We start from the raw sequence: 21095 nt of genomic DNA, 5'->3' as shown, positions 1-21095 counted from the left end.
TACATGACAATCACATGGCCAAGCATACATACAGTATTTCCCAAAAATGCTTAAAGAGAATCTGTATTGTTAAAATCGCACAAAAGTAAACATACCAGTGCGTTAGGGGACATCTCCTAATACCCTCTGTCACAATTTCGCCGCTCCTCGTCGCATTAAAAGTGGTTAAAAACAGTTTTAAAAAGTTTGTTTGTAAACAAACAAAATGGCCACCAAAACAGGAAGTAGGTTAATGTACAGCATGTCCACACATAGAAAATACATCCATACACAAGCAGGCTGTATACAGCATTCCTTTTGAATCTCAAGAGATCATTGTGTATTTCTTTCCCCCTGCATCTCTCATGCACTGAAGTTTCAGGCTGCTCTTTTCTTCCTGCAAACAGCTTTGCCCTTGTTTGTAATTCCTCAGTATGTGAAAGCCCAGCCAGCTCAGAGGACGATTTATCCAGCTTGTAAAAGATAAGAGAGAAGAGAGAAGCTGCTCTAATCTAAATAATACACAGGCAGTGTGCAGAACGGGGCCTAGAAGGGGGAGTTCATAGCAGAACCACAACACTGAAGAACTTGGCAGCCTTCCAGACACAGGCCTGACAAGTCTGACAAGAGAGAGATACATTGATTTATTACAGACACAGCGATAGTATAAAGTGCTGCAGTTAGCCAGAACACATTAGAATAGCTTTTGGAACTTGTAGGATGATAAAAAACAGGATGCAATTTTTGTTACGGAGTCTCTTTAAAGGAAAAGCTCTGACATATAACAACAATAGGGAAATACATTACTTAATACTGCATAGTACACAGCTATACACACATACAATCATTATGCACATCGAGTTTGCACATAGCATACACGCGTTTCCCTCCTCATGTGAACTGTAAGAATAAAATCACTAAACTCAGTCAAATAATAAATGCACTATAAAATACTTCCCCTCCAAATAACCCTCCATAGTGTACTAAATGTTGCCAACTATGTCTCATACATGCAGGTGTTCAGCTTATCTCTTCATTTGTATAGCGCTATTGAGAAATTGACAAGGTGTACATACATTTTAAAAAATATCCGCAGCCACGGTGAAAAAAACCTCATCTTTAGAAAACTCTATTTACTCAGCCAACCCAGCCGTATAAAGCACTGCAGTCTGCAATAAACTACTCACCCCCTTTCTCTACAGTCATTCACCATATGCCTTTTACATCCACGGCATGCCATTGCTGAAGTTATACTCTCCATCATCTATATTAAGAAAACCACCTCCCTTTCATGTTAACCATCACCATCCTTACACAGCCCATCCCAGCTACACCAATGTGTAATGAAGCACATACACACAAATCCTGCTCAATTCTCCCCTTTATTGCAGATGTAGCCAACATTCGTATTTCAATCACCCAATAAATCACACTTCAGACAATTAAAGCTACAGTGATCTAATTTCATAAAAACTAATTCAGAAATCATTTCAGCTACAGTCAACTCCATCACTGCATCATAAACCAGAAACCAGTGTATGGAAAAGCTACACTCTGACTGCATGAATACATTTATTTATTTACACACACACACACACACACACACACACACACACACACACACACACACACACACACACACACACACACACATTATATGAGTAATACTGCAGCAGGAACACAACAGATTCGGACAGTGGTGTTGTAAGCTATGCTTGGGTTGCACTTGCTACAGTGAAGTATACAGTCAATGAAAAGTATGTGTCACTTTTACTGTAAACGTGTGCATTTATTGGTACAGCACTCATGCAGTGCTTTACGATGCCGCAACCCCCCGCACTGTGAATGTCACGTAGGTGGTGCATTGCAGTGCAGTCAGCTGCGTTACAAAGAGCCCGTTAGGCCTGGAACCCACTAGGAGCGCTTTTCTAAGCGCTTTGTGATTTGAAAAGCTCTTGCTAATGTAATGCTATGGTCTAAAGTAATGCTATGATCCCACTTGAACGATGTGATTTCATAAAAATCCCCCCTAGCATTGCATTAGCTTTTTCAAATCACTAGCGCTTAGAAAAGCAGTTTGACTGCTGTACATTCAGTAAATAGTAGGTTAACTGCAGCAAGGCCAGCCATACAGCAGGTGTATCAACTGCAGCAATGAAAAAATGTGGTTTCCTAGGAAGATAATTCACTAGTAATCTGCACGGCTAAGCAAAGCTGAAAGACTGAAAACAAGAAACCACTTTACCACACATATGGTGACTATTCAACTAATGAATACAATTACTAAGTCCACTTTAAAAGGAGAAGAATAATCATTTATGAAAGGATTAAGTGGGTGGGCTCATAATTTTGAAGTGTTTGCAAATAGAAAGAGCAGTGCCCAGATAAAAAGTTAAAAATAAAATGAAGGAAGTTCTCTAAGAGCGAATAGTGTCATACACTATAAGCAATTACTGTATATTTTACTATGTAGCAAGATATATACTCCAATGCTTTTAAAAAAAGAACTGTGTATTTAAAAATATAAAACTACAATAAGACTGTATGATGCCATAGGGGCTATAAAATGAGTTCATGATTATGTCCAGGCCGCATTTTGCTCCCTGCTGGATTCGTCTGCATGCAGCCAGTACAATGCTTATACACACTGGCATTGCTGCTTCTCTAGTACAAGAGAAGGCCAGTGTATGCCGGGAGTCTGTCTGGCTGACCTTTATTCATTATCTGATGAAAAATCATTTCACAGCAATTAGAATCAGTGACATTAACTAATTTCACTTCAGATGATTGAAGTTGACAGCATTTAAACAGCTGTTGAAAGGCAATGTATATAAACTTAAAGAGAAACTCCAACCTAAAATTGAACTTTATCCCAAATCAGTAGCTGATACCCCGTTTTACATGCGAAATATAATGTTTTTCACAAACAGACCATCAGGGGGCGCTGTATGACTGATTTTGTGCTGAAACCCCTCCCACAAGAAGCTCTGAGTACCGGGGTACTCTGGGCAAACTGCCACAATGTAACAATGTTCAGACAGGAATTAGCTGTTTACAGCTGTCTCTAACAGCCAGAACAGCTAGGAGCAGCTACATAACCTGCCCACAGTAAAAATGTCACCATGTAATACATGTCAGAATGTGAATCTGGGAGAGGAAAGATTTTACAATGAGCAAACACTGACTAAATAATTTATCCATAAGTATGGTAAAAAATGAAGCACTTTTTTACTACATTATTTTCACTTGAGTTCGTCTTTAAAGAGTAACTGTCTGGCATAAAATCAACAATCAATTCTTTATTTTTATCTGGTAAACAAGTAATAAGGATGCTAATCAGGCAATCCAAACGTTAAAATCACTATTACTTTTCTTGTTGATAAATTATCATTCCCCAGTTTACCGGACTCTTATTTGGTACACAGAAAATTTGGTACACAAAAGAGAAGTTGCAGAGCATGCTGGGCTGTCTTTTTGCTTCTCTACTTCCCCTCAGACTTAACTAATGCAGCCTGATTGGCTGAAGCCTCTTTTCCTCCTGTTTTCCCCTCCCACACCTCTGTTCCTCTCTGATTGGCCAAAATTTCTCAGGCTGAAACAATGCACTTTCTATAGTGAAGGGCGTTAAAATCAGGCAGAGGAGGCTAAGGGCGGATATTACAACACGACTGGCTTCCCCCCCATGACTATTCGGGTAACATCTTGGAATGTTAAGGGACTTAGGTCCCCAGGTAAGCGTTCCATAATTTTACGACACCTGAAAAAATTAAAAAAACTGATATTGCTTTACTACAAGAGTGTCATTTATCTCGAGACCAATTTTCCTATATGCGGAAATCATGGGTGGGCCAGGTGTTCGGCTCTCCAGCTCAAGGAAGGAAGGCGGGGGTTTTAATTTTACTTCATAAACAACTACAAGGGCGGGTAATAGAAGAGAAATGTGATGCTGACGGCAGGTGGGTAAGGATCAGATTGAGCCTTGCAGGGGAAGAAATAAACGTCTCAAATGTCTATGCTCCAAACAATGAGGATAAGAGTTTTTTCACTTATCTCCTGAATGATACCTTGTCACTAGGTTCTACCAAGGTGATACAGGGGGGTGACTTTAATGCAATGGTCGGCCTCTGTGAGGATATGTCTGGGAGAACTTCTGCTAGCCCTCTCACGGTTGCTAAATCTCTATTATTTAACGATTATATTCAGTCCTCCCTATTAGGTGATAGTTGGCGTGCCTTCCACCCGGATGGAGAGGAGTACACTTTCTATTCTCCCCCACATGATGTCTGGTCCCGACTTGACTATTTCCTAGTATCTCAACAGATTATGCCCCAAATAATATCCTCAGAAATTCTAGATCTGATGATATCGGATCATGCACCGATACAGCTAATTTTATCCCCAGTGATCCCAAAAGGAACAGATATTATCTGGAGGTTCCCAACCTTTTTATATGAAGATGAGGGGATCGCAAGCCTATTGCAACAGTGGTGGTGGGAATACAAGGACAATAATAAAATGCATGTAAAAGACATCTTCCTGTTCTGGGAAGCCGCTAAACCCACACTGAGAGGCAAGATTATAAGTTATCTAGCAGGTAAACAAAGTATCCCACGACCAATATATGGCAGCAGTAGCGAGGGTGCGAGCAGCCCATAAGGAATTTTTAAATGATCCCACACCTAATACAAAATTAAAATGGCTTAAAGCCAAAGGAGACATGGAAACTAGTTTAAAAGTGAGGGATACTTACCTAAAATCACACAAGGACCTGTATTTTTATAAATTCGGGAACAAAATAGGTACACTATTGTCCCGACTATCAAGGCCTCCACATGCAAACACAGTGATCGAGACACTCCGTTCGCCCACAGGCCAAGTGAAACATAATCCCAAAGAGATCAATTCTCTTTTCAAGGATTTTTACAAGAATCTGTACACAAGATCCCCAACTTATACACCCAATGAAAATGTCCAGGGGTGGATGCGGGGGGTTTCCCTTCCTACCCTCTCGGAGGCTGACCTTTTGGAATTGAATGCACCTATTACGGAAAATGATGTTCATGCAGTTATTAAGGGCCTCTCCAATGGCAAGGCACCAGGTCCTGATGGATTTTCTTCAGAGTTCTACAAACTTCTGTGCCAGGACCTGGTCCCATACCTAGTCTCACTCTTCAACAAGATTCTAAAGGAGGGCAGATACCCCTGGTCAGCAAATATGGCCTATATTAAATTGTTGCCAAAGCAGGGTAAATACCCCCAGGCTCCTGGATCGTATCGGCCAATTTCTTTAATTAACCAGGACATCAAACTCCTGTCAAAGATAATGGCAGACCGATTGGCAACGATGCTCCCCAAGCTTGTGAGCCCTAATCAGGTGGGATTCATCAGAGGCAGGTCAGCAGTGGCCAACATCCGTAAATTATTGGTGGTTCAGGATTATGTCAGAACCTACCCCAGAACATGCAAAGACTATGCAATATTAATGATAGATGCCGAAAAGGCGTTTGACAACGTGTCCTGGGGATGGCTCGAGGTAGTACTGGACAGAATGAAAATAGAGGGGGCTTTTCGTAAATTACTAATGGCCATGCATACTAATCCAATGGCCCAAATCTATACTCCGGGATTTCTCTCCGATCCTTTTGTACTAGAAAAAGGAACCAGGCAGGGATGCCCTCTGTCACCATTATTATTCAATCTCGCTCTAGAACCCATGTCCAGGTACTTAGATAATCAAATAACTGGAATGGATATTGGCGGCTTCCAAGTGTCCCAGGCCATGTTTGCCGACGATATTTTGCTTTTTCTAACACGACTGGCTTCAAAATAGCCACAGTAAATATGGAAACTGTGTAGAATAGGATTCTCTACTTTTCCTTTATAAAATTCACAGGAATCATAACGTGGACAGTGCAATGCACATGTTATGTAAGTAGAGCAAGTATTTATCTACTTATATATTTGTTTTTCCTGAGATAGTATGGCTCCTCTTTAAGTGATTATTCCTCTTTTCCTTCATACTTCTATTGTTTGGTGTGATTCCCTTCCTGATGTGTGTGTGTGTTTTTGTCTTTTTTTTTTTTTTTGTCGACGGAGTAGGCAAGCTAGAAGCAGGCTCAGCCCTTTTTTACATATTTTACTATGTTTAAAGTGATACTGAAGCAAAAAAACAAAACAAACTTATGATGTAATGAAGTGTATATGTAGTACGGTTAATTCATAGAACACCAGTAGTAAAGAAAATAGTCTCATTTTTATTTTCAATTATATAGCTTTTTTATAACATTGTATCATTCTCTAAGATTTGTAGTTTACTAAGGACACTCTGTATTTTAAACTATGAAGAGCAGAGCTAATAACCCTTTGAATTTTCCTGCAGGATAAGTGCTTCAGAAAACAGAAGTGTCCTAGCTTAGTCAAAACAGAACCGACCAAGCTTAGTCAGAGCTCAAAGAAGCTCTTTTGCATAGATAACTGAAGTTTCTTAACGTGTCCTCTATTGGAAACAAGATGAGACTCATATCTGTGCTAATAATGTTCTATTTCTTAGCTGTACTACACATACAAATCATATAAGGATTTTTTTCACTTCATATTCCCTTTAACTACTGTCCTATGAGCACTGACAACACTTAGAAATTCAGCAGAACATTACTTTAAAGAGACTCTGTAACAAAAATGTCATCCCGTTTTCTACCATCCTACAAGTTCCTAAACCTATTCTAATGTGGTCTGGCTTACTGCAGCACTTTCTACTATCACAGTCTCTGTAATAAATCAGCTTATCTTTTCCCTGTCGGACTTGTCACCCGGTGTCTGGAAGGCTGCCAACTCTTCCGTGCTGATCTGTTATGCACACCCCTCTCCAGGCCCCTCTATGCACACTCCAGTGTGTGTTATTTACATAAGCCAGCAGCGTCTCTGCTCTCAGATATCAGTGAGACAAGAGAGCTGGATAAAAATCCTCCTCTGTTAGGCTGTGAAAGGAGCTGGCTGACACATACTGAGGAATTACAGACACAGGGCAGAGCTGTCTGCAGGAAGAAACGATCAGCCAGTGTACTATTCAGTGCATGAGAGCTGCAGGGGAAAGAAGGTGACACAAATGATCTTTTGAGATTCAAAAGGAAGGCTGTATACAGCGTGCTTGTGTATGGATGTATTTTCTATGTGTGGACATACTGTACACCAACCTACTTCCTGTTTTGGTGGCCATTTTGTTTGTTTATAAACACACTTTTTAAAACTGTTTTTGACTACTTTTAATGCGGCAGAGAGCGGCGAAATTGTGACAGAGGTGAATAGGAGATGTCCCCTAACGCAGTGGTAGGTTTACTTTTGTGCGATTTTAACAATACAGATTCTCTTTAAAGCTTGTATGTACTTAATGCTAACATTTTCAATTGAAAAGCAGCAGATCTGCAGTGAGATGAACTGAGTCAGAACTCCATTGTTGCCATTTCCCATGCTAGCACAACATTTTCCCATCCAAGGCTAGCTGGCTGCTCCTCTAGCACAAAGAAGCTATTTTTACTACCATTCTTTTGGACATCTGATAACTCAATTAACGGCAACTTTTCTCATTTACTTTAACTTTACTTTTAACAAAGGTACATATTTTTTTTCCAACAGTTTATGTATGCAATCATGTTTGCAAAGTCATTTTTGTATTGCATGACATACAGATAAAGCATTTGTATATGCTCTTGGCTATGCTCATGAAACCTTTCATATATAAATGATTGTATAACTAATATAGATCGCAAAGACAAAATACATTGGTAATATTAAACATATAAAGGACAAAACTAATATGCATGAATAATCACTATCATTGAAGCCCAATTAAATTTGCTGCTGCTAAAAATGTTAAAGGCCTGCTGAGATTCCAAGATTTTGATATTCGGGTTAAATTTGGCTTAAATGGGGAGAGTAGATTTACCATGCATTTACAGCTGGACAAACCAGTTTAGGGCCAGTTTCCACTTGTAAAGTGATGTGAGTACCTAGCCGACTGGAGGAGACTGGATGCGGATGTGCAAGAATCTGCAGCATGCTGAACATTCTCGGATCACTCCGCATAACCAGCACCCAGTGGAAACTGTTCCACTGTCGTGCGCTGGTTACAGTTCAGCCACGGTGCGATGCGGCTATGTAGCCACATCGCACTGCGTACAGTGGAAACGGGCCCTAATCCATACTCCATCCAAATAAGTCACATCACTGGGAGGGAGAAGGTGCCCTGAAAATAACCATGGATGTAATAAATATAAAATGGCTTACATCTAAGAAAAAGGGCCACACCAATATTGGAAATACATTTTAATAATCAGACACAAACCGTGTTCGTTTTTGTATCTGATATTTTTGGGGTGCATTCTCCCTCCCAGTAATATGGTTAACAGCTATTAGAGGCTGCTATCAATTGTTTGTTTTGTGTACCCAAACAATATTTTTTTCTGGAGTGCGACCCATACATATGAAGTGCAACCCATACAATAATAATATGGTAAGACAGACTATATTATGATTCGATTTTGAGCTCCTCTGAGGACAGTCAGAAAAAGTGGACATACAAAAGAGGGGCATGCATAGGAAGGAGGGGGATAAAGAGGTAGAGGCACAAAACAGAGAGCCTGGAGGGAGATGAGAAATGGCAGGAAGACCTCTCACCAGGACTACAGACCTCACCAGTGATGTTTGGCAGGGACATGCTGTTAAAAGAAGCCACTGAAATCTGAATAGAGGAAAGGGTCAAGGGGGAAGACAACAGGGTGGGAGGGGGAGCTGGGAAAAGAGATAAGATTATCTGAAATCAAACTAATCTAAATTGTCTGGAGTTTGCTTCTCTGCTCACTACAGAAGTCCGCTGTCCGCACCTGTATCACTGGCTTCTGCAGCAGCAGATTGCCCTGCATTGTTGATAAATTACTCTGATAAGGAATAATCAACAGTCCAGGGCACTCTGGTATTACAGCAGTCAGAGCACATGGCAACTTATGACAGGCAACTTCAGAAGCGCTAAAAATAGCCTGCCACCTATCCCTGCTACTGTCCCAGCTGCAGCACAGCAATCAATCATTCTCTCTACTCACCCTGCTGCTCTGCCCATTCACTTACTGCAGGCTGTGTGTAGAGAGCAAGGAGACACATTGCCCACGGGACAGGAAGGGGGAGGGCTGCTACATCTAGTGCAGAAAGTTATAAAGTCTCCTGCATCGCCTGCTGCTATTTTCCAGAATGTTGCCCAAACTATGAAAAAAGGTTCCAGGTGGAACACAGTGGCTGAGCACTACAGCGGCACCCTTAGCCATGGCTACACCGGATGCTTGAGCACCTGCAGCTCTATGGTAGGTACGTCACTGGCTGCTGGTCTTGCAACCCACCTTTGTGAATAAAGTGTACTATTCAGACAGTCTTTCGTGTCTGCTTTATGGAGGCAAGTCCACCACTTCCTCCCAGCAAATTTTAAAGTTTTTATCCGCTTTTATCCTGCTGGCGCCTCTGTTCTACTGCTACACCTTTGTGAATACCTCATCACTTGTATTTATCCCGAACCTGACATTAATATACTACAACATAAGTGGCTCCTGGTCTCTCTCCGTGTTTTTCCTGTATGATGATAATTATGATGATGATTATTATTATTATTATAATAATAATAATATAACGCCAACATCTTCCGCAGCGCTGTACAGCGTATATATGGACTTGTCACTTAACTGTCCCTCAGAAGGGCTCACAATCTAATACCTACCAGAAAATATCTATCTATCTCATGTAGTGTATGTATCATAGTCTAGGGCCAATTTAGGGGGAAGCAAATTAACTTATTTGTATGTTTTTGGGATGTGGGAGGAAACCGGAGTGCCGGAGAAAACCCACACAGACACGGGGAGAACATACAAACTCCTTGCAGAGGTTGACCTGGCTGGTATTCAAACCTGGGAATCTAGAGTTGCAAGGCGAGAGCGCTAACCACTATGCCACCGTGCTGCCCTGTATTGGTAGGAAGTATTGGGACTCCTCTGGACTACACACCTCCCCACAAAAGAACGCCTGAATCCTCTTATTTGGGGTTCCATCTGTACCACTGTATAAAAGTATTTTATTTTTGCCATAAATCCTACAGACAGTATGGATGTGACATCTTCCAATATTTAGACTAAGCAAGAAGCTTTTGGCAATGTGAGCGGGAGCAAGGTTGTGCAGGTGCAGTGGCTTACGACATTAAAGTTGCAAAAACCGGAAGTGAGCTGCGGCGGGGGACAGGAAGATAGTTTTGTCCCGATGTGGGCACAGGACGTCTGCAGGGGACCAACATAAGCCCCAGGTAAGAAACTTTTTTTGAGGGGTTTACAGTACTCCTTTAACGACAATTATTGAGGTGCACAAGGTGACTTCGTATTTGCCTGCCCATTGCAATAATTCATTTGACAGTTCAAATAAACCTGCCTCTTTGGTAAGTGTAAACACAGACACTGGGAGCCTGGATGGTGTGGTATATAAAAAATAAGCATCAATCGGTAGAGTGGGATACTCACAAAATTAAGTTGCAAGTAGGGCAACCAACCGATGTAGCTTTTGTAGAATAACCGTCCCCTCACAGGTACAGAGTTTTTGCTGTACATAGGCCACCATCAAGAAAAAACATGAACAAGACCTGCCAGCACGGGGTGTTGGCAGTGGTCACCCTCTAAGGGAGGGTAAGAACACAAAAAGGTGATAAAAGGCCCCCAGGAATGATAAAATATTCTAAAATCAGTCAAACCAAATGAGAGAATACAAGTAGCTTACCTCAATCATAACACAACATTAGAAATGGGAAGAAATTGCATTTGCGCCAGGCAATGCATTTTGGGAGTTCATTACTCTCACTTCATCAGGCCAAGTTTCAGGACTGTGCTTAGCTGACCTTGTGATGGTTAGTAGATGTGCTCCATGGCCCTCGCCCAGTGTCACGGTTCAATACTCTGAGCCTCATTACCCGCAGACCTGCTGTGTTCATCTCCCTTTCTGCAATTACCTATGCTCAAAGATGACACAAAGAACAATGTGAAATCTGGAAATTTTAATTTGCACTACAGCCATACGACTGAGTATAGAACCATGACACTGCTGAAATTCATGGAGCACATCTACTAACCATAACAAGGTCCGCACAGCACTGAAACTTGGCCTGATGAAGCGAGATGTATTAACTCACCGAATGCGTTGTCTAGTGCAAATACATTTCTTACCGTTTCTAATATTGTGGCATAATTGGGGTAAGCCCCCTCTATTGTACATTTGGTTCTACATCTGGTTCCCCGTTCTGCGTCACTGTACTCCACTTACTGGTTGAGGTATGCCTTGTGTGATGGCAGAAAGGTGTATACGCACAGAGTAGAAAGGGGGCTGGTACATATACCAATACCTAGTCCCCTAGATAAATAACATGCCAATAATTATGGTTTGCATGATGCACGTTTTATGCAAATTGTATATAGCTTGCCATTAGGTCAGTTAAAATAGACAAAGTTTATTCGATTGCATGGATGCAATTTGCATGGATGCAATTTGCATGCTAGTCAAAATTATGAGCATCTTGATGACCAACTCTAGCTATATCTGTGTTAGGTCACGTTTTCAGGAAAGGTTACTTTTTAGAGAGAGGCACATCCTTTAAAGCTTACCAAACCCTAAAATCTCAGTTCAGTAGAATCATTATGCCACATTAGTTTTAAATTAGAATTGTTCGAGGCCTCATTTTTCTTTGTACAAATAAAGTTACATAAATCCTCCACATTTTTTTCCAAGACTGCAAGTAATGATCTTTTCTGCTGGTAAAAAATAAATAAAAAAAAAATGCACAGAGGTAGCTGCCAGATATCTATTGTTCGACACACACAAGCAATAGAACACAGCAATACATGCATGTAGCTACATTTAAGTCGTCAGCAGGTGCTCGTCAGCCAATCAGGATGCACTGTCATACACCCTTTACCTGCCATACCACATCTAGCAGCCATTAGCATTCAGGTGGGAGGCTTCAGTTGGACGCAAATCACAAGATTGCGTCGCTAGCAGGACCGCCCCGTGCAGGCATTCCTCCCACAGGGGTCCCTCCCTAACCGCTCACCTGTCTGCCATGTCCTAGAGCTGAAAAAAAACGTTTAAAAACACACGATTGGTTCGCACGATGGCCAGGGGCCCCGGACCTCTCTCACTGGCCGGGGCCCCAAGGCCAATGCGCGATACCTGGGAGGGGAGTGCAGGTGGGCCTGGACCTCTCACATCCAGAAAACCCACCAACACTGCCTCCATACTGAATGCTAAATTCGACACACACAAGCAATAGAACACAGCAATACATGCATGCAGCTACATTTAAGTCGTCAGCAAGTGCTCGTCAGCCAATCAGGATGCACTGTCATACACCCTTTACCTGCCATACCACATCTAGCAGCCATTAGCATTCAGGTGGGAGGCTTCAGTTGGACGCAAATCACAAGATTGCGTCGCTAGCAGGACCGCCCCGTGCAGGCATTCCTCCCACAGGGGTCCCTCCCTAACCGCTCACCTGTCTGCCATGTCCTAAAGCTGAAAAAAAAAACGTTTAAACACACACTATTGGTTCGCACGATGGCCAGGGGCCCCGGACCTCTCTCACTGGCCGGGGCCCCAAGGCCAATGCGCGATACCTGGAGGGGAGTGCAGGTATGTTGTATGGCAGGTAAAGGGTGTATGACAGTGCATCCTGATTGGCTGACGAGCACCTGCTGACCACTTAAATGTAGCTGCATGCATGTATTGCTGTGTTCTATTGCTTGTGTGTGTCGAATTTAGCATTCAGTATGGAGGCAGTGTTGGTGGGTGTGAGAGGTCCAGGCCCACCTGCACTCCCCTCCAGGTATCGCGCATTGGCCTTGGGGCCCCGGCCAGTGAGAGAGGTCCGGGGCCCCTGGCCATCGTGCGAACCAATCGTTTGTTTTTAAAAGATATCTATTGTTCCACAAGAACTGCTCGAGTATCCTCTATTCCACAGTAGTACCGTACAAGCCGAATTTTTGACCCCCAAAAAGTGGGTCAAAAGTTGAGGGTTCGGCTTGTATGAGAGTCGTGGTCCGCGCATCCCCCCCCCCCCCCCCGCACCCACGTGTCCGCCACTGCTTTCACCTTAGCCGGCGCCGCTTCTTCTATTCCCGTCCACTCCGGCTCCATAATTCACAGCAGCACTCTTTACGTCGGCTGCAGTAGAGAGAGCGGTTCCCATAGCAACCACCGCTACAGGAAGCCGCGCTCTCTGCTGCTTCCTGTCTCATCACAGCAGCCGCCGTGAAGAGCGCTGCTGTGAATTACCGTATGGAGCTGGAGAGGAGGGGAATAGAAGAAGTGGTGCCGGCTAAGGTAAAAGCAGCGGCGGCTGCGGGGGGGGGGGGGGGGGGTTGGTTGAGGCGGGGGGCACTACCTAGCTATTCTGGGCACTATACTAGCTATACTGGGCACTACCTACCTATACTGGGCACTATACTAACTATACTGGAGCACTTTACTAGCTATACTAGGGCACTACCTACCCATACTGGGCACTATACTAGCTATACTGGGCACTTTACTAGCTATACTGGGCACTTTACTAGCTATACTGGGCACTTTACTAGCTATACTGGGCACTTTACTAGCTATACTGGGCACTTTACTAGCTATACTGGGCACTTTACTAGCTATACTGGGCACTTTACTAGCTATACTGGGCACTTTACTAGCTATACTGGGCACTTTACTAGCTATACTGGGCACTTTACTAGCTATACTGGGACACACTAGGGGAATAAGGCAGCCAGCATTTCCTACCCCTGGCTTATATGGGGGTCAATCATTGTTTACTGTTTTTTTTTTTTAGGTAAAAGTGGGGGGGGGGGGGGGGGTCGGCTTGTATGAGAGTATATACGGTATATTCTTCTCAGAGCAAAGTCTTTAAGCAGAACCTGCCTGCATGAGATAGGACTTCTACTCTCCAGAGTCATTGAAAGTCTTATTTTAGTTATGGGATTTCTTTAACTGTTAGATAACACAAATTCTTTCACTGTTGCCATGGTAATGATTTTACAGAGTCAAGCATTTTCCCCAGAGAGGAGTATACAATAGACTGCTATATGTTCATTAACTTGAGATACAAAGAGCTTCTTGTAAAACGATTTGGCAGCCATAAAGTGTACTTGAAGTGAATTAAGAAGTAAAAGTGAGTCAGCAGTGTCTGTACTCACTCAGCATTACCCCTCTCCTTGTTAGTACAGTGCTGTAATCTTATCTGCCAATCTCTGGTGAACCAGACTGCAACTGAGTGTGAGTACAGGCACATCTGTACATGGGGCCATTTTCTCTATATTACTTATACACTTCAGTACCTTAAGGCAATGCTCCGACATCAGAAGGAAAGGCACCACTGCCAGCATACATGAAATGCAGTCATTTGGGCGGAGGGGATAGCCACCAGTATAATATTGGTAGAACTACCCATGTTCTACTATTGTGCAATGGGTACCACAATAGTAAAGTATTGGCAAAATATACCTATACTGTATTCTCCTACCTACAAACCTAGCCCTATTCTCAACTGAACCTTCCTCTCTTAGGATTCCTTTACCCGAACCCCCCTCTCACACACTGTCGCAATTTACGCCGATTTCTGTTGCCTTCGCTGCTGTAACTCCCCTCTGCTGATATCCGCACAAACCTAATTAGGAAATTTCTCTGATTCTCTCTGAACTGTCTCAGGTCTTAAAAAATATCCACATACCGCAATTCTGAAATTTATCGGGAGCCACTGGTGCCAAAATTATCCTCTGCTAGTCTATGCTGCACCCATTTTTATAATCGCGCCGCCCAAATTACCTGCTTAGCCACTGCCAATTCCACTGATAGATCTACTATTTCCGCACCTTACAAATGAGGAACTTGCCTGAATTTGGAGTTGAAAAGAGTGGTTACATCCTGTTTCCTGTTTTAAAAATGTTTACTATAAATTTTGAAATAGAAACAAAAGCAAGGTTGCAGCATGGCATTCATTTAGGCTGTTCCTCATTATCAATACTCTCCCTATAGGAGTAGAACTTTAAAGGGGCATTATGGCGAAAAATTGTAAAATTTAAAAAATATGCAAACAGACAAATAAGAAGTACGTCTTTTCCAGAGCAAAATGAGACAAATTACTTTTCTCCTATGTTGCTGTCACTTACAGTAGGTAGTATCTGACAGAAGTGACAGGTTTTGGACTAGTCCATCTCTTCATAGGGGATTCTCAGCAAGTTATTCTTTATAAAGATGTTCCCTAAGGGCTCGTTTCCACTATTGCGGTGCGGAATCGCCTGGATTCCACCGCTGATGAAATCGCATGCGGATGCGATTCCCCATCGTTTTCTGCAGCGAATTTGCATACGTGAGGGTATATGCGATTTTAACCATGTCACTGCCTGTGTGAATTTACATTGGTACCTATGCGAATTCGCATGCGATTTCCCTATTAAATACATTGCATGCGATTCGCATGCATTCCACTCGCAGGCGAATTCTGCAGCTCTTTTGTGCGTTTTCACCGCTGAAAAAAAAAGCACCTCAACAACGCTACAGTGGAAACAGGCCCCTCCACTTGCATTACATGTGCGATTCGCGATAGTGGAAACTAGCCCTAAAAAGGATTTAAACAATGATGCTGACCAGCTTCCCTGCTCCCTACACAGTTTTTTGGCAGTTGGACAGAGCAACTGCCATTCACTAAGTGCTTTTGAAAATAAATAAATCCCTGAGAATCCCCTATAAAGAGATGGACTAGTCCAAAACCTGTCACTTCTGTCAGATTTCTACTACCTACTGTAATTGACCCCAACATAAGCGAAAAGTAATTTATGGCTCATTTTACTATAGAAAAAAAATGAACTTATTTGTATGTGTTTTCACATATTTTACATTTTTAATTTTTGCGCCATAGTGCCCCTTTACGTTTCTGTGTGATTGCAAGCCTTGCTCAAACCTTTCTTCGTGACAAGTCATGGTTAAACTGATGTATACAGTTGCATGAAAGAACCATGAAAAGGAAATCAAACACTTGAGACAGATCTAGTGGAACTATTGCTACTCCAAAATGCTCCATTTAGCATTATATAGTGTACATTAGACTCATTCACTGGAATTCTTTAAGGAACTATTGACTTCCGTATTCTGTTTAGATTCAGAGAAGGGATAATTAGCTCCAATATTTTACAACCATGCATTTTCTCTACCAGGTTAGAGTACAACAAGAAACAGAATGATTTTCAGCTGCTAGGTCTGCTTAAGGTAAAAATGTCACTTTCATCCCATCCTGCATAAATTCCACAAAGCTACATATTTTACTCCCTGGCTGCTGGCCAGATATGTTCAGTCTTGGCCTTCAGCAGCCCCACCTCATTTTCAATGATTGGAACAGAGATAAGCATTGTGCATTTCATTAATACCTATACAAAGAAATCACTGCATTCCTGCAAAAATATATATTTAGACAGACCTTAAGATTTTAGAGGTATAGACAAACACGTTAAGCTTGGCCAAAAAAATATTAATACTAATATTAACAGCATAGTTTAAAGTGTACAAGAGCTTTAAAAATAAAGATTTTATACATACCTAGGGCTTCCTCCAGCCCCATCCACCTGGATCGCTCCTATGCCGCCGTCCACCGATGTCTGCAGCTCCGGTACCTGGTCCCCGCACTTCCGTCAGTCGGAGCCAGTCTAAGGTAAGAGAAGTGTGTGGTTTGCGTATCTCTCCAGCAGCTGCTGGAGAGATACGTAGAGAGCGCACTTCTGAGTAGACTGGCCGCGATGATGGAAGAGCGGGGAGCCGGTTCCTGAAGCTCCCGGCAGCGGAGGACGGCAGCTTGGAAGCAATCCAGGCAGATGGGGCTGGAGGAAGTCCCAGGTATGTAAAAAAAAAAAAAAAAAAAAGCTCCGAGTCCCTTTAAGTGCAACTCCAGTGACAGAAATCGGACATTACTGTGTTTACTTTGTCAGGACTAAAATCCAGTAGGCTATTATTCTGAAATCACTGCATATGTACTTTGACCTACACTGCCTGGCACTTCGTAATGTACAAATATACTCTAAAAAAAAAAACAAGTTAGAGGAACGTCCTCTAGGCTTCCTTAGAACTCTTCCTATCTCTTGCAGGTGCTTGTTCTACATACACACATACATACACTGTATATATACACACACACACACACACATTTATCTCGCTCTATCATTTTATCCTGGGAAAAAAGCAGAATTTGAACATATGCATACACAATTATTTTAGATTTTATACATTTTTGTGATAATACTCCTTAAAGTGCAACTGTCGGGCATATAATAAAGAAAATCAATTCTTTATTTTTGTCTGGTAAACAAGTAAGGATGCCAAAAGTTAAAATCACTATTACTTTTCTTGTTGATAAATGATCATTCCCCAATTTACCTGACTCATTTGATACACAAAATTTGGTGCACAAAAAAGGAAGTTGCAGGGCATGCTGGGTTGTCCTTTTTTGCTTCTCTACTTCCCCCCAGACTTAACTAATGCAGCCAGATTGGCTGAAGCCTCTTTCCCTCCCGTTTTCCCCTCCCAAGCTTTTGTTCCTCTCGGATTGGCCAATATTTCTCATGCTGAGATAATGCACTTTCTATAGTGGAGGGTGGGCAATGCATACACAATCAGGCAGAGGAGAGTAAGGGAGGAAATGACACCAGTATTGGCTTCAAAATAGCCACAGTTAAAATGAGAAATGAGAGGGATTTTCTCTTTTTTTACTTTAGAAAAATCTCTAAAATCAAAACGTGGACAGTGCAATACATAAGTTATGTAAATAAGTTATGCAAGTAAAGCAAGTATTTATCTACTTATATAGGTTTTTCTTTCTGAGATAGTATGGCTGACAGCTCCTCTTTAAAGATGAGCTGTTAGCCATACTATCTCAGGGGAAAAAAAAAATAGTAGATAAATACTCGGTCTACTTACATAACATATATATTGCACTGTCCACATTTTGATTTCAGTGAGTTTTATATAGTAAATAAAGAGAATTCCGTTTGTCAGTTGCCATTTTGGAATCCTTGTGTTTGAAGCCAATCCTGATGCAGTTTCCTCTCATCTTTCTGATTTAGTATTCTTGCATGGCTTCCTCCCAGTCTTTAAAAACTCCCACACAGCTCTGCAGTAAGGCCACAAATCATTGTGCGACTTTGCAGACTTGGTTTATTTGTATGGATTGGAGTTACTTTCTCAGCACAAGAAATATTGGCCAATCAGAGGTGTGGGAGAGGAAAACGTGAGTGAAAAACTTCAGCCAATCAGGCTGCATAGGTTATGTCTAAGGGGAAAAGGGGAGGAAAGTAAACAAGAAAATAAAAAAATGCACTGCAACTTCTCTTTTGCGGCAGATGTACCGAATAAGAGGTAAATCAGTCTATTGAGAAGAAAAGTAAGTGATTTTTACCTTTTCTGATTGTCTGGTTAGCATCCTTATTACTCGTTTACCAGATAAAAATAGAGAATTGATTTTTTATTTTATGCCTAACAGGTACTCTCGTAGGCCTAGTGCACACCAGAGCGGTTCTGCTGCGGTTTGCAATCCGCTTGCGGGTGCGGATCCGCTAGGGTAATGTATTTCAATGGGCTGGTGCACACCAGAGCGGGAGGCGTTTTGCAGAAACGCATACTCCCGGGCTGCTGCAGATTTTGGATTGCGGATGCGTTTCTGCCTCAATGTTAAGTATAGGAAAAAAAAACACAAACCGCTCTGAAAAACGGCACTTCAGAGCGGTTTGCCAGGCGTTTTTTGTTACAGTAGCTGTTCAGTAACAGCTTTACTGTAACAATACATGAAATCTACTACACCAAAAACGCTTCCCAAAACCACAAAATGCTAGCTGAAACGCTACAGAAAAAGTAGAAAAAGCGTTTCAAAATCTGCTAGCATTTTGCGGATCTGCTAGCGGTTTTTGGTGTGCACCAGGCCTTAAAGTTAAGTTACACACCTGTAACAAGCATGCAGCTGGTGGAGTCAGCGTGCCTGAACTGCATACAAGTGTATGTTGTATATTAGGTTGGTAATCCAAAAAATATAAAAAGGAAGAGGATCAACACCTCATCCAGGCAAGGAAAATTTTTAAAAGGGTGCCAACAAGGTTGTTTTCCATATTCAGCTCATGCACAAAAAAGGCCTAAAATGTTTTTTACTTCTTCTAGGTTTCTGTGAACTGCAGTTGAATATCCATCAGTATGACAGCTTGGACACTGCATGCATTTATGCAGTACGAAAACTGCAGCACACCGCCACGGTACTGCACATGACTTATAAAAAAAACCCAGCATAGGAGTAACAGTTTCTACAGTAATAGTCATAACAATTACAATCATCTGCTATTAGCATTTATTATTAAAGAAGCAATGCTTTATTCACAGAGTTCCCACCAATTTTTAGCATTTCATTTTTTTACAAATGCATTTACCTATTCAACAAAAGCCTTACACACACGCTGGGAAAGTAGTCTACAATTTTCCAATGGATAAGCAGTCTTAGCCAACTAAACAGAAATGTTATTAGTTAATTAAAAAAATAAAATAAAAAAAAAAAATCAGTGCTATGTGAAAAGCCTAATTGACGTATTTTAATACATGACTCCGTTGGGGTGATTGACTAATGGATAAATACAATTTGAAGCTGTGAAGATGCACAGAGTTTACATCTTAATCTGTACAGAGGAATTTCATAAACAGGAGCTCCTCTGTTCATAACTGGACATTTGAAGTGAGCACAGTAAAAATGCACATCTTTATCAATACTACCCTTAAATATGGCTTTAAATACCAGCATTGTCTAGTCCTAACTGCAACAACATCTCATAAGATCTATGAAGATCAAATTAACAGGCCAGCTGTGTTCTTTATATATATTAAATAAAGTATCATCATGACTATACAGCTGTTTCCAAATTGAGTAAGATTGATTTGATTTCATTTGGAGAAATAGAAAGCTGACTTTTTTTTTTATTTATTTATTTTTTTTACACACATTTAAAAAAGGGGCTGGCATTTACATATTAAAGGGATCAACTGCAAAGTTTATTCAGATTCTGCATAGGTTAGCACGGTATAAAATACAACCACCCGTCATCAGTGATACTGCCCTTGGCTGGGCGACTACAGTTTAATGCCCTAAACATGATCAGTGAAATTCTGCTTCTTGTGGAGGTAATTTGAAATTAAGTTAAGGAAAAAAATAAACATGGATGATTTATTTTTATATCATTGTGTCATGATACATCACAAAAACAAAGTAAACAGGTTTTAAAAGCAAATATTTTATTTATACTATTACAATTAAACTGTATGCTAGAACAGTTATTGTAAAAAAATAAATAGACAAGAATTAAAGTTAATACGTTGAAGCGCGCAGAGCAGTCTGCAGGGATCCCCAACCACCGGGCCGCAGCCCACTGGCGGTCCGTGGGCAGTTTTCAGCCAGGCTGCGGTGGGTCTGGCCTCTTGCCCCTCTCCCCTGCCACTCCTGTTACCTTATGAGCTGGCATCCGCTTCCTCTGTAGCCCCTCTCCACTTTAACAACATCTTCTATTACAGCAGCGCGTCCCGCGGCGGCTGTAAGGAGGGAGGGAAGGAAGGAGGACAGTAGTTCCCATGGTAACTGCGATGTTTATCGTCACTACAGGAAGGTGCTGCCCTGCTTCCTTCCCTTTTTACAGCAGCCGTGGGACGCGCTACTGTAATAGAAGATGCTGCAAAGAGGAGAGGGGTTACGGGGGAATCTAAGAGAGGAAGTGGCCGCCAGCTCATAAGGTAACAGGAGTGGTGGCTGTGGGGGGAGTGGGCTATACAGGGGCAACTATACTAGCTATACAGGGGCAACTATACTAGCTATACTGGGGTAATTATACTCCCTATACTGGGATACTGGGGGCAACTATATCTAGATACCCTATACATGGGGCACTTATACCTGGCCAACTACCTATATATACACTCCAAATGGGAGCAGCTAACCCCAAACACACCCCCCCCCCCCTCCCCAGAGAAAAAAGTTTGGCCTGGATAGCGTTCCT

At 41.9% G+C, this 21095-nt stretch overlaps 1 protein-coding gene across 1 annotated transcript in view; it reads right to left on the bottom strand.

Annotated features, from left to right (window-relative positions):
* Positions 1–21095, bottom strand: part of ATP2A3 (ATPase sarcoplasmic/endoplasmic reticulum Ca2+ transporting 3) — a 231029-nt gene that overhangs the window by 115579 nt on the left and 94355 nt on the right. The window lies entirely within an intron of this gene.

This window comes from Hyperolius riggenbachi, chromosome 2 (assembly GCF_040937935.1).
Source record: "Hyperolius riggenbachi isolate aHypRig1 chromosome 2, aHypRig1.pri, whole genome shotgun sequence".
NCBI lineage: Eukaryota > Metazoa > Chordata > Amphibia > Anura > Hyperoliidae > Hyperolius > Hyperolius riggenbachi.
The sequence above is the reverse complement of the archived record's forward strand: the minus strand, read 5'-3'. Positions and strand labels throughout refer to the sequence as shown.